We start from the raw sequence: 14,917 nt of genomic DNA on the forward strand, positions 1-14,917 counted from the left end.
AGCTGGTCTCACTACTGTTTTAAAGACCTTTTCTTTCACTCATTTATGTACATGTACTCTGCCTTACTCTTACTGGCTTTCGTTCGTCTTTTCTCCAGTGTGTATCTCCACTTCTCCAGGTTCACCTCAACCTGCTGTCTACTCTGCTCACTACAGATCACAATGCCATCCATGAACATTATTGTCCATGGGGGCTCTTGTCTGACCTCATATGCCAACCTGTCCATCACCATTTCAAACAGAAAAAGGCTCATAGCCGATCCTTGATTTAATCCAGCTCTCAACTTGTACCAGGCTCTCATTTCAATTGCTCACCTCACCGTTGTCACACTGTCCTCAAACATATCCCATACTCCTCTCACACACTTTTCTGCTACTCCTGACTTCCTCATACAGTACCATAATTCCTCTCTTGGCACTGTGTGAACACTTTGTCTAATTCCATAAAAAGTAAATGCAATTCCTTCTGACACTGTCTATATTTCTCCATCAATACTCTTAAAGCAAACATTGCAGCTTTAGTACCCTTTCCTGGCATAAAACCATATTGTTGGTCACAGATTGTTACCTCTCCTCTCAGTCTAGCATCCATCACTCTTTCCCATACATTCATGTTGTGGCTAGTTAACTTTATATCCCTGTAGTTACTACAGCTCTGAATATGTTCCTTATTCTTGAAAATTGATACTAATATACTTCTTCTCCTATCCTGAGGCATTGTCTTGCTTTTCATGATTTTGTTTAACAGTCTAGTTAGAAACTCTACTACTGTCTCAACTAAACATCTCCATGGCTTCACTGGTATATTCTCTGGGCCAACTGCTTTTCCACTTTTCATCCTGTTCATAGCTTCCCTCACTTCAGCCTTGACAATCCCCAGTACTTCATGATTTAATATCTCCACTTCATCCAAACTATGCTCTCTCTTTTTCAATATTCATAATTCCTTCAAAGTACAACTTCCACCTTTTCAACACACTTGCCCCGCTTGTCAGCAAATTTCAGTCTGCATTCTTTATCACCCTGACCAGCAGCACATTGTTCCCCGCTCAGTCCCTCAGTTTGGCCAATCAGTACAATTAATTTTCTCCTTCCTTTGTGTCCAGCTTATCATACATCTCGGCATACTCTTTTTCCTTAGCCTTCGTCACCCCTCTCTTCACCTTTTACCGCATCTCATTGTACACCTATCTGCATTTGTCATCTCTCTGGTTATCCCAATTCTTTTTTGCTAACATCTTCCTCTTTATGCTTTCCTGTACCTCCTTATTCCACCACCAAGTCTCTTTGTCTTCCTTCCTCTCACCAGATGTCACACCAAGCACCTTTCTAGCTCTCTCCCTTACCACTTCAACTGTGATGTTCCAATCATTTATCATGTCTTCACCACCACTCACTTCGTCTCTGAATTTCACACAATAGTCTTCCGCTCTCAGCTTCCACCACCTGATGCTTGGTTCCATTTCTACTCTCTTCCTCTTTTTAACCATCAAAATTCATCTTGCATACCACCAATCGATGATGTCTAGCTACATTTTCCCCTGCCACCACCTTACAGTCTGTAATTTCTTTCACATTGCGCCTCCTACATAGGACATAGTCCACCTGTGTGCACTTTCATCCACTCTTATACGTCACCCTGTGTTCCTCCTTCATGTATTCACCACTGCCATTTTCACCCTTTTTGCAAAGTCAACCACCATCTGCCCTTCAGCCTTTCTCTCCTTAATGGCATATCTGCCCATTATCTCTTCATCACCACTGTTCCCTTAACAAAACGTGTCCATTAAGATCCGCTCCAATCACCACTACTTATTCTTTAGTTATACTCTCCACTATTTCATCTGACTACAGAAATATTCTTTCTCCTCTTTCTCACATCCCACTTGCAGAGCGCATTTGCTGATGACATTTAACATTACCTCTTTGATTTCCAACTGTATGCTCATAACTCTTTAAGACATTTGCTTCACCTCCAAAACACTCCTAACATACACTTTCTTTACAATTACCCTATTCCCATCCATACCACGGTAGAACAGTTTGCACCCCCCTCAAATGGTTCTGGGCTTACTCCCTTTCCACTTGGTCTCCTGTACACACAGTACATCTGCCTTTCTCCGCTCTATCATATCCAGCTCTCTCCCTTTACCTGTCATAGTGACAGCATTCAAAGTTCTATGAACTCCACACTCTTTTCCTTCCTCCTCTCCCATTGTGTCTGAACCCACTTTCCCCCTCTTGTTCTCCTTTGCCTTCTTTGCCCAGCAGTAGCATAGATTCTATCGATACCCTGCTGGACGGCAGCACTTGTGGCGGTCTTTGGTAACCCGGGCTTTGACCTATTTGGTATGGACATTCTGTTTCTCATCCACATGTCTATTTTGGCACAAGTTTTATGCCAGATGCCTTTCCTAGTTCAACAATCCCCAATTTACCCGGGCTTGGGACCAGCACTAAGATGAAAGTGGCTTGTGTGACCCTGGTGGCTGGGTTATTTCATATATTAATATATGCCCCCTTAAATGCAGGATTATGCAAATAATGTGCTATAAGCAATAGAAATATACTTTCTAAAGAATGAGTAATTATTTAGTACACTTCAGGCCTGCATTCAGCTGGCCACTGTTACCATCCTATTAACCACAAGCTTCTTGGGGAAGGGAATAAATAATCAGAGCTTTTGTTCTTGTCCTGTAACTTTCCTGGAAGTGAAGTGGCCCAGCTGGTAGCACCCTTGACTCATAAATAAGAATTAACAGATTTGACTCAGTCTAGTGATAGCTTACATGCAGGCAACTGTGGGCACGTTGTTTACTCCCATGTTCCCGTGTTACTAGGCAGTGAGAACGGTAGCGTAGGAGACTAAAGTACATGGGATTCATCTCTTGGCAGTTAGCTGCATGTTGGGGGGTAGCGGGCTGTTTAACAGAAGCTTCCTTTTTTTTTTGTCATTGCAAAATTTTCAAGATGTACAGTAAATGTTATTTGTTGTTTGCCACTTCAAAACAGTCAGTCTATGCTGTTATTTCAATAGCAAATAATATGTAGAAATCCATACTGCTAGCTGTACAATAAAATAATTTATAGAGTCTATTATTTACATGAGCCTGCCAATGTTTAGGGTTCTTTCTTGTTTTGCACCGATCCTCATACATCTCTGAACTGTATTAAGGAGGTTGTAATAACTGTAAATGTACCCACTGGAAAGTTGTAAGATAAACTGACATTATTCATGTTTTGCAATGGCTAGAACACACATGTCACACATGGCTTAAGGACCAGACCCAGACACTCTTAATGCCAGCTATAGAGTCTCAGGTTGCCTGATGTGGCCCCTCTGTGGAATGCAGCCTCTGATTTCACTTAGGCAATTAAGAGTCTTTTTCTGCCGACCAGTGTCAAAAAAGCCAGTGTAATTCAAAATTGTATAATAATGACATGTCAAAAATTCGAAGGGGAATCACATTTAACATATTGCACTTGTTGCAGACCTTGCCTAGCTGAGATGCCTATAAACTGGAAGGACTGGGGTAGGGAACAGGATGTTATCTCCCCTGGATCACTAGATGGCAGCCCCCATGGGTTGTTACAGCACCTCAGATTCCCACAGAGCTTCATTTGAGGTGGAGTGATGTAGCTCAGCCCTGTTGGGTCCCATGGGTGCCACCAGGGTATGCTGCAGACTAATGAGCCCTACTTTGCTTCCGGACCATGCTAACGGGCCACTGCCTTCATTTCGGAAGCCAGAGTCAGGAGGAAGAGGAACAAAGCTTGCTGGATAAAGGAGGAGGTGGAGAGAGATGGAAGACAGAGACAGAAGACAAAGTGCAGTGCTTCTTGTTACTGTGTTTATTCTTGTGCTTCTGGACTGTGCTTTTATGGCAGGAAACGAATGGGATGAGTTTCCCACAACAGAATAAAAGCCAGTGTGTTGTGCCAGACTTGTGCCTACCTCTGTCTGTGTTGGGTTTGGGGAACTGGAGCACCTCCTTCAGGCCACACACTCTAAATGGAGATTGGTAGAGAAGTTACTCTAGGTGGGTTTTCTACAGGTGCTCAGGTGTTCTTCCCACATCCCAAAGATATTAATGTTATGTTGCTTAGTGGTTGTTAACTGGCCTTGCATATGTGAGCATATGGGTGGGTGTACTTGTAGTGGGCTGGGGATAGTCCCTAACTTTTCATAGTGCTAGGCAGAATAGGCTCCAGCTCCCTATGACCCTGAACCAGATAAACAAGATTGAAATGGATGGATGGATTTATTTGTTATTCATCACTCCTAATCACTTTGCTGATAGGTCAGCAGGATATAATATATAAGTATCCCTTAGTGCTATATCTGCCACACCATTCAATACCATACCAATAACATGCCACACCACTCCACATCATGCCATACTACGCTATACCTGCTTACTGTTATTTATATATTTCATTAATTGTGAAATCAGTTACTCATATTTGCATGTTGCTCTCTAAATATATTATTATAATAAACAGAAATTAATGTCTGTGAGAATTCATAACTGAGTAGCACCTATTGCTGAAGAAGATACGATTATATCTGGCCTTTGACTCCCAGAGTGGCACACATCTTGTCTTCAATGGGTATGAGAATTTGCACCCTTTTCTTTCAAGCTGTATTTTTTGTCTTTAAAGGTCCAATATAAAATAAAGACTGCAGGAGGTGAATCCTACACTGAAAGGAAAATTAGAATTGGAAACTACAAATCGAGGCCTAAGGGATCCCATTTTAATAAATCTCTGTTGCAAGATGCCACCAGCTGCTTAAACAGACATGTTTGTTTGTATTTACATGGAATATGGTTGCTTGCCTCTTTGTCTTTTAACTCAAGAGAGAAAATGACATCTGCTCTTCAGTGGTGTATCTAGCCATGATGAGAACGCAAAAGAGTCAAACAGCTTTGCTGTAGATTATTCTTGGTTTTGAACAGCAGCCTGCAACTAAATGGAAATATTTATCGCCATCTTTGATTCAAGCTTAACCCTTTTTCTTTTTAAATGGACTCATTAAGAGAAATTTCTGTCCAAAATGTATATGGGTTATGGACTACAGTTTATGTCATATGTAAAAGTACTATGATTATATTAACTGTCCTGTTACATTATGGGCCAATTTGAGGCATTTCCACATTGTTTAGTCTAAAATACAGGTCTACTGTCAAAATTTCTCTATGGAACATTGTGATTTTTTTGTCATTTAGGGTCATTATCTTATATGTGAAGTGTGGTCACCCTAATGCGTTCGTTTTGTTCCTCTGTAAATTGTATTTCCTTTTCCGATTGTACCATTACCCTCTAACCTTCTGTTACAAATCTGGGTGTCAAGTTAGACTCCCATCTGTCATTTGATACACATGTCCATCACCGTTGTAAAATTGCATTCCTTCATCTCCAAAACATAGCCAAACTCCGTCCCTACCTCTCCCTCTGTGATGCTGAAAAGCTGGTTCATGCCTTTGTCTCATCCAGACTGGATTATTGTAATGCACTCTTCATCGGGATACCCAACAAGAACCTTCAAAAGCTACAACAAATTCAAAATAGTGCTGCTAGAATCCTGATGAGGGTGTGGAAATATGAACACATTTCACAAATCCTTCGATCACTTCATTGGCTCCCTATCCATCTCTGTATAGAATACAAACTCTGTTTACTCACCAGTGTATCCGTGGAAATGCTCCACAATATGTTAAAGAACTCCTTATACTACAATCCACTACAAGAAACCTCAGTTTTACAAATACCTACCGCCTTCGCCCCCCTGTGACCAAACGTCATACAATGGGAGCCTTTGCAGCCGAGAACACAGCAGATTGTGGGCTGTTTTAAAAAACAGCTAAAGACTTTTTTATTTAGGAAAGCTTATTAACAAGAATGCTATAATTATTGTTGTTTTATCTGTGTTTTTATCTTGCCTTGTCTTTGTTTAATCTTTTTATGTTGCACTTTGAGATTTACTGCTAATGTAAAGTGCCCCTATAAATAAAATGCATTATTATTATTATTATAATGCATTCCAGAAAGACTGTACAGAGTTGTACAAATATGATAGTACAGGGAATGGTATCCAAAAACATATGCCTGCGTTAAAGAGGCTTATTGAGGTGGCATGTGGTCGTTTGACTTATGTGAAAGGAAGTGTGAATGTTTTTGATGAGCAAGGGAACTGTATTATATGTTGCAGACATGTGGTTTAGAGAGGTGTATTTTCTCCAGTGCACGTCGCCATCTTTTGCTAACATACAATACAACATACCATTAATCATCAATAACAATTAACACTTCTTTTCACATTAGCCAGACAACAATGTTACGACTCTCATTGAAAGTGTCAATGGTGTGGCGGACAGCCAGGTCCCATGCCCGGCAGGGATGCCCCTGCTGCATCTGTTCCGGGGGAGCAACCATGGGCAGCTCAATACCTCCCCCGGGACGCTTGGTGGCAGCCTCCCTGGTGGACGGTGATCCCCCAACCTGTCGCATGGTTCCATGGGAGATGGAGTCCTCCACAGCCTGGTGGGGGGCTCGGATGGCCGCTAGGAGGAGCTGCATGGAGTCAGCAGCCTGGCTGGACAAATGTGCAGCCCCACCCGGAAGTGCAATTAGGACCAGGTGGTCAAGCACCTGGAACACTTCCGGGTGGGCTATAAAAAGGGCCAGCCACCACCACTTGAGAGCCAGAATCGGGAGGAAGAGGACGAGGTTACCTGGGAGGAGTGGTGGTGCCAGAGAAAGGGTTGTTAGTGTGTTTATTAAGTGCTTTTTGGACTGTGTTGGGCCTGTGGGACACGGGGAAGGCGTGCCCCCACGGCTGAAGAGAAAATAAAAAGTCTGTTTATTTTACACGTACCTCTGCGTTAGTCTGTGCCGGGTCGGGCGTTATATAGTGCCTTTTACAATGGCTTAGACAACCAGAACCACTCCAGAGCAATCACCTTTGAGTTTATATGTTTATATGCCAGTGGAGTAACCATTTTAGAACTGAAAAACTGTCTTAGATGACTGAGAACCCTCATAGATATAAGTTCCAAAAGACTGAAAATCCAAGAAGTCTTAACATAGGTGTGGAACTGTGACAGTGAAATAGAGGAAGAAGTTTCAGAGGCAGTCGATGCTTCAGATACAGAGGAGAATACACTTGAAGATACAGATTTTTAAAGTTTCTTAGGTGAAGAGTATTCAGAGGATGTGTCTGCTATAACCAGCCCTCTAACAGATGGAAAAAATGGAGCACAACAACTATCAATAATAATAATAATTTATATAGCGCTTTTCTCAGTACTCCACAAAGGGAGGAACCGGGAAACGAACCTACAATCTTCCACAGTCTCCTTACTGCAAAGCAGCAGCACTACCACTGTACCACCTGTGAGGACGATGTTAAAGATGGTAAAATAGAATGGCCACCTTCACCACTGCCATGCAAGTCAGACTTTCAGCTTCTAAAATAATCAAAATGGTTCTAGGGCCTACACAATTTGCAGTCACTTGACTCCATGACATACAATCAGCTTTTGAGCTCTTCTTACCATAACCAATATAGAAAATTATATTGGACATGACCAGCTTGGAGGACATTTGTGCGTTTAATAAAATATGTTAATTATAGGGTATCTTCTATATGTTTCTCGTAGTTCATCTTTCCAAATGTTCTGAAAATCTATAACAAATGTATAGTGGTTATAATGTGATTCCAGTCTATTTTTGACTTTATGTTAACTGTGTGGGCCAATTAGACCCGTACCTCAAAGGTGTCATTTTTATTAAAATATTCCTTGTAAGATTTTTTAGCTTTTTCATTTAGTTTAGAGCCTTAACAAACAATCTGTCTTGAGGTTACCCTTTTGCTGAAGGGTCACCATGTGGTCACTTACTTATGCCGGGAAACATCCTTGGTGACCATGCTGGGATATGAACAGACAGCTGTGTTCCTGGAAGATGGCAGCACTGCTATCATGTTACTCATGTTGATGCATCCTCTGCATATTTATTTTGACATGTAAAGAAAAATGTTCAGTATTTTATTGTGAAACACATACAGCATATGCACTGAAAGTGTAAATGTAACACTAACCAGTTTACGTTTACATTTATTTGCTTAGCAGTCACTTTTTTCCAAAGTGAAAAAATAACCAAATAACCAAACATCCAAGAATATAAACTATTAAAGCAGAAAGTTTTTTTTTTTTTTTTTCTTTTCAGTTAGACAGATATTCACAGAGCAGATGGGGTCATTTTAGTATGTGGAGTTTAAATATAATAATTAGATCTATGGTATCTATGATCAAATTATAACTTTAGCATGATCAGCTAGGCTCAGTTTATAATCCAGTACAATCTTGTTAAATGCACTCTGGTTAACTCTTAATATTCTATGTAATAAACAATGTTCAAAAAAATTAAGGGAACACTAAAATCACACATCAGATCTCAATGAAAAAAATATTCAAGTGGAAAACCTTTACTGAGTAATACTGTATAATTCCTTGAGAACACAGTGTTGTAACAATGGTCGATGGAAACCAAAATTACTAAACCTAATGAGGGCTTGAAACAACATCACACTGAAAATCAAAGTCAGAAATTGAAATCACAGGCTGATTCAACTTGTGTGAATTTAATCACTGCAACTCAAAATGTGACTCAGTTGTGTGTATGGCCTACCTCATGTGGCTGTATGCATTCCCTATAATGTCTGGGCATATTTCTAGAGCAGTAAGCATTTTAAATTCTGTTACTTGTAGGGATGCTAGTAAATGTTAAATTATGCATTATTATTTTGTGTACTGTTGAGAGTAATCATTCTTCTTTGTATTTATCTTAACTGTGTTTATGCAATAACATTTTTCGTCAAATGTTGTGTCTTGGTTTATCTATTGGATCTCTGTAATAATGTCTTCTGTTTTTGTACTCTCCTCCTCAAATTCCCCTCTGGGAATAAAGACTACCTAACCTAATCTAACCTGATGAGACAGCGAATAGTGTCCTGGGGGATCTCCTCCCAGACCTGGATCAGGGCATCGGTGGGCTCCTGGACAGTCTGTGTTGCCACTTTGCAGCGTCAGATACATTGAAACATAACATCCATGAGGTTCTCATTTGGATTCAAGTCTGGGGAACATGCAAGTCAGTTTATGACATCAATGCCTTTGTCATCCAGGAAATGCCTACAGACTCTGGCCAGATGTGTCTGTGCATTTTCCTGCACCAGGAAGAACACAGGTCCCACTACACCAGTGTAATTTCTGACAACGGCTCTGAGGATTTCATCCTAGCATCTAACAGCAGTCAGGATACAATAGTCTAGCACGTGGAGGTCTGTGTGAACCTGCAAGGATTTGCCTCTCCAGACCGTCACTTACTCACTGCCAAACCAGTCATACTAGATGATGTTGCAGGCTGCATATTGTTAACCATGGTGTCTCCAGACTCTTTAATGTCTTTCACATGTGCTCAGTCTGAACCTGCTCTCATCAGTCTGCACAGTGATGGGCTGTGAGCACAGGTCTCACTAGAGGATGTCAGGCCCTCATACCACCCTCATGGAGTCTGTTTCTGACAGTTTGGTAAGATACATACACACCAGTAGCCCACTGGGGGTCATTTTGTAGGGCTCTGGCAGTATTCCCTCTGTTCCTCCTCATATAAAGGAGCACACACCAGTCCTGCTGTTGGGTTGGTGCCCTTCTAAGGCTCTGTTCAGCTCTCCTCATGTAATGGCCTGTCTCCTGGTATCTCCTCCATGCTCCCGAGACTGTGCCGGAAAGACACAGCAAACCTTCTTGTGGCGGCCACAGGTACAACCTTATGCTACCTGTAGTGACAAGGACACTAGCAAAACGCAAAACTAGAGAAGAATCAGTCAGGAAGGATAAGGAAAGAGTATTGTCCGTGGCCACCACCTGCAAAACCACACCTGCAAACCCATTCCTTTTTTAGGGGGTGTCTTGCTATTGCCTCTTCACAAGTCTGTCTTTGAGTCTTGCCATTGTCAAAAGACAAGCTTGTATTAGCAGTATGTGAATTCAGCAGTGTATCAGTATCAACTCTGGAGCTTCAGACTGCCTATAGTCAAACAACTTGGAGACCCCAAGAGGCAAAAGGGTGAAAAATATAAATTACAAAGATGAACTTATTAGTGGCATCAATTTATTGTCGAGTTTAGAAGTAAAAGGTTAAACTGAGTTGCATCTTTAAAGAAGTCAGAAGAGCAATAAAAAAGTTTTACTAAGTACAGTATATGGGAAATGGTGCTTTTGTGCAAAGCACCATAAATATGACACATACATTAACCAAGAGATGCTTTATTCAGACTCCGCAAAGCATCCGTATGACTACATGTGCAGTTTTCATCACCATGTTGTGAAATAAGCAGAGCCTGGATGATAGAGTGGAACGCATATTGTAGGAAGTCAAGGCGACAGTTACCACAAATCAAATCTATAGTCAAATATGCCAGGCATTTTCAAAGATTTAAACTGTGAGGGAACTGCATACCTGATCTATCTTCTTTATGAAAGGCTTGTCTTTTAGTCTTTTCTTAACTGGCATTTTTAAAGATTCATACAACTACTTGTTTTATGTCTTCAGAGAAAGAAACATATGGAAGGACTTATCTGGTTTTCTCCTTTCAGGATTATACAAATGTAGACTTGTAATGCTGTATATTATCTCATGTTGTCTTTATTTATAGATTTCACATATCTAGAATCTGCAGGCTTTAGCCTAATTTCATAGCAGGCTTTTCTTCTTTTCTAGCAGAAGATTGCAGGAGCAACAAGAAGGACAAATGATTAAGATGTAAAGTGAAGCACACAGAATGGGAGAGATGTATAAAAGACTGAAATGTTTAAAAATAAGCCCCCCTACACCCCCCACCTCCTTTAGAAGTCTGATTGGAGTGAATTCCTTGAGGAGGCAAATGAAGTTCTGAATAATGAGGGGTGAGGTTAAGGAAAGTAGCAGGACATTCCACACCAGGGTGTAGGAGAGATTTTTAGCTTGACTTGTTCTCGGCCCGACTATGAGTTACTTTTGAGAAAGATTTTTGGAAGCTTATCATTTGAGATATGATATGTTAAATATTTTTTCAGATTTTATTGTAGTTTTATATCTATGTGAACTTTAATTGACAGGTGTTTAAATTATAAAAAAAGAATGTACCTATATGAAGCTGAATTCTTGTGAGTTAAAGACTTGCAGATTTGTTAATTTTAGATTGCTTCTTGATGTCTTACTGGAGTTCACATTTCAAATTAGGTAAATCAAAAATAAAATAAGACATCAATCAGTCATGTTAAGTATCAAACAAAATGAAAGTTAATGTGACATTTTTGTGAAATATTAGTTTAGTTTGTTATCTCACTGATCCTTCTTATGTTGCTGATTTGGATGGACAGACAAGATGAGTTATTACCACAGGTAGTTAGGCAGACAGTGTCATGTATGGGGTGCCACAGGGATCTAATGTGGATCTTTTTATTTATCCTCAATCTACTTGCTCCCATTAGGCCTGATCATTTCAAAACATAAAGAGAACAATCACAGTTACGAAGATGAGACACGGATTATTTGTTGATAGTGTCAGTTAACTCCTAAAGCTCCAAATCCTCTGGCCCAGTCTCTTATTAGCATTGTTGAATGGATGAGTAATGCTTTCCTTAAACATGACAAGGAAAAAATAGAAATTTTAATTATTGACAGCAAAAAAAAAAAAAGAGAACTTCTGGCATTACACATAAGGAAGGAAGTGAATAATCTTGTCGTCATTATAGATTCATCACTAAACTTTAAATCACACATTAAGCATATTACTAAGACTGTGTCCTTTCATTTAAGAAACATTGTACAAGTTGAGTTTTTTTATATTACCTGTGAAGAAACTCATAGATGAACAGACGACCAGGCTGGGATGGTTAGTAGTACCTTTCCCACCAATACAATGGTTGTGTAGTGAAGGACTGCCTATCGGGGTAGCATGTTCTTTCATTGTGCTGGGTGATAACATTCAGCTGATGCTGCTCCAGTGTAGATTTCAGCAGTGCTGCATGGGCATTGTAATTGGAGTGGGTAGCCCTGTTGGGGATCTCTGGGGTCACTGGAGGGAGCTCTTGGGGGACAGCTTCTTTGCCCTCTTCTGTCTGACCCAGGACTGCTTCCAAGGTGATGTGCCAGAAGTACTGCTGGGACCTACTTGAAAAGAAGCCTGTGTTTCTCAGCCAGGTGAGTCAGGAGAAGAGTGAGACGAAGCTCACCTGGGCCCTTATTTATAAAGTTTGTGTATGCAACTTCTCATGCATACACCAGGGTTTATAAAATATGTGTATATTTTTGGCAACTCTGACTCATGCGTACGCAACATTTCGGAGAAACTGGGAAATGATGACAGCCTCAATAAGGTAGTGAAATGCAGTGAAACCAGCTAAATGACAACTCTCATGCATTATATAATAATGGCTTGTGATATAAATTATAATAATTAAACACCAGCCATTATTATAACATGTGTTAAAACCTTAAAAGTGCTGAATATGACATACAGACTGTATTTCAGTTCCCGTTTAAGGGAACATTTTCTTTAAAGAACTTTTTTGCTTTTTTGTCAGTTTATATCAGCTACCTGTTGTGACTTCTCAGAGAACTGGCCGACAGTTCAGAAATATTCCAGCCAAGCTTCACTCCATCATGCACGCTGTGCTGTAAGCCGTTAGCTGACTGAGGAGGTGCTACATTGAGTTTTCGTGTGGTGTGGGTGCACATACATAAAACATAAAATGTTTTTGCCAATATATAAAGGGAATTTGCAGCAACGTCCGGATCTTCTAACGTTATCAGGTCACTTTGCTGCACTCATATTGCAATAAGGACATCTAGTGATAATGCACCTACTTTTGTTAACTGTAAGCTGTGAGATTATATTAACACACAAGTCATATGTGATGAAGAGATGAGGCTGACAAACATCACATCTTCTTGGCCTCAGTCAACCAGTAACTTATTTATTTTGAGGCAAACCTCAGTTTTTCATGTGCATCATGTCCAAAACACAGAAAAGAGGCATTATAATGCCACACATGATCTTGTACACTTAGCTGTAGAGCACAAGCAGATTTCATTTGTTGTTTTATATGCTGTTCACTAATCACGGCTTCTGTGTGCTTTCTTTTTTTTCAGTACTTGAGGGTAAAGCTATCTGCCACGACCCCTGACTTAAGTAAGCTGCAGACACCTGACATGCTGGGAAGGTGAAGAGTATCCTGTTAATGTGATACACTCATGAACTGTAGAATGCCCAGGAGAAGTTAAGTGATCATTGCCTTTGGAACCTCAAAATGTTTTTCTCCAACTTCCTGCAAACTGGAATTTTTATTTTCCTGTACTCCCTGGCATGACCCTACTGTGTTACTAAACTGGACATTACGAATCCTGTAATGTGAAAAATACATTTTCTTTAGTTTTTACTTTCTTTTGTAACTTTGTTTAATCATAATAATTTAAAAGCACTTTGAGCTACTGCTTTGAGTCACTCTGACAGACTGCTTTGGAACTACGGACTGGGATATCCTGCAGGGATCATATAGTGAGAACATTGAGGAGGTTGTTGACTGCACTACTGACTACATCAACTTCTGTATGGACATTGTAGTTCCATTAAGAACAGTACGCTGCTATGCTATGCTGCTATGCTAACATTAAGCCATGGATTACAAGTGACATCAAGGGACTTTAGAACCAGAAGAAAGGGGCTTTCAAAGGCGGTGATCAGCATGAGCTCAAGCGCGTGCAGAAGGAACTCCGAATCCTGCTCAGGGCAGCGAAGGAGCAGTACAGGAGAAAGCTGGAGCAGAAGTTGCAGAATAACAGCATGAAGATCATCACTGGCTGCAGCTCGAAGCAGGGTGCCACCATCAAGAGAGACGTGGAGAGAACAAACCAGATGAACAACTTCTTTAACAGGTTTGATCACTCTAACCCACTCTCACCTCAGAGTACTGCACCCTCCACTCATCCTTCTGCTGATACCCACATAGGAGAGACATCCCCACCCACAATTACAGCAGCCCAGGTAAGCAGAGAGCTGAGGAGACTTCGTGCCAGCAAAGCAGTGGGTCCAGATGGAGTATCGCCATGACTGCTGAAGGCCTTTGCGTTGGAGCTGGGAAGACCTCTACAGCGCATCTTCAACCTGAGCCTGGAACAGGGGAGAGTTCCAAGGCTTTGGAAAAACATCTTGCATCACCCCAGTTCCAAAGGTATCACATCCTAGACTTCTGGCCTGTAGTTCTGACATCACATGTGATGAAGACCATGGAGCGGCTGCTGCTTCACCACCTGAGGCCACAGGTCCGCCACGCCCTGGACCCTCTGCAGTTCACATACCAGGAGAAGGTGGGAGCGGAGGATGCCATTACCTATGTGCTACACTGATCCCTCTCCCACTTGGACAGAGGCAGTGGTGCTGTAAGAATTATGTTTCTGTATTTCTCTAGCGCCTTCAACACCATCCAACTTCTGCTCCTTAGGGACAAGCTGACAGAGATGGGAGTAGATTCATACCTAGTGGCATGGTTCGTGGACTATCTTACAAACAGACCTCAGTGTGTGCGTCTCTATTGTTTTTTATCAGTATGCTGCTGCTGGAGTATGTGAATTTCCCCTTGGGATTAATAAAGTATCTATCTATCTATCTATCTATCTATCTATCTATCTATCTATCTATCTATCTATCTATCTATCTATCTATCTATCTATCTATCTATCTATCTATCTATCTATCTATATCTGGTTTATCAATAAATGTTGTTATGAGTTTTCAAAGTTTTTATTTAGTTTTATGCTTAATGTTGCATTTAGCTCATCTTTCCCTAAGTATTTGTGGTTTAAAAATGTG

The sequence above is a fragment of the Erpetoichthys calabaricus genome, chromosome 3, assembly GCF_900747795.2.
Source record: "Erpetoichthys calabaricus chromosome 3, fErpCal1.3, whole genome shotgun sequence".
Classification (NCBI taxonomy): domain Eukaryota; kingdom Metazoa; phylum Chordata; class Cladistia; order Polypteriformes; family Polypteridae; genus Erpetoichthys; species Erpetoichthys calabaricus.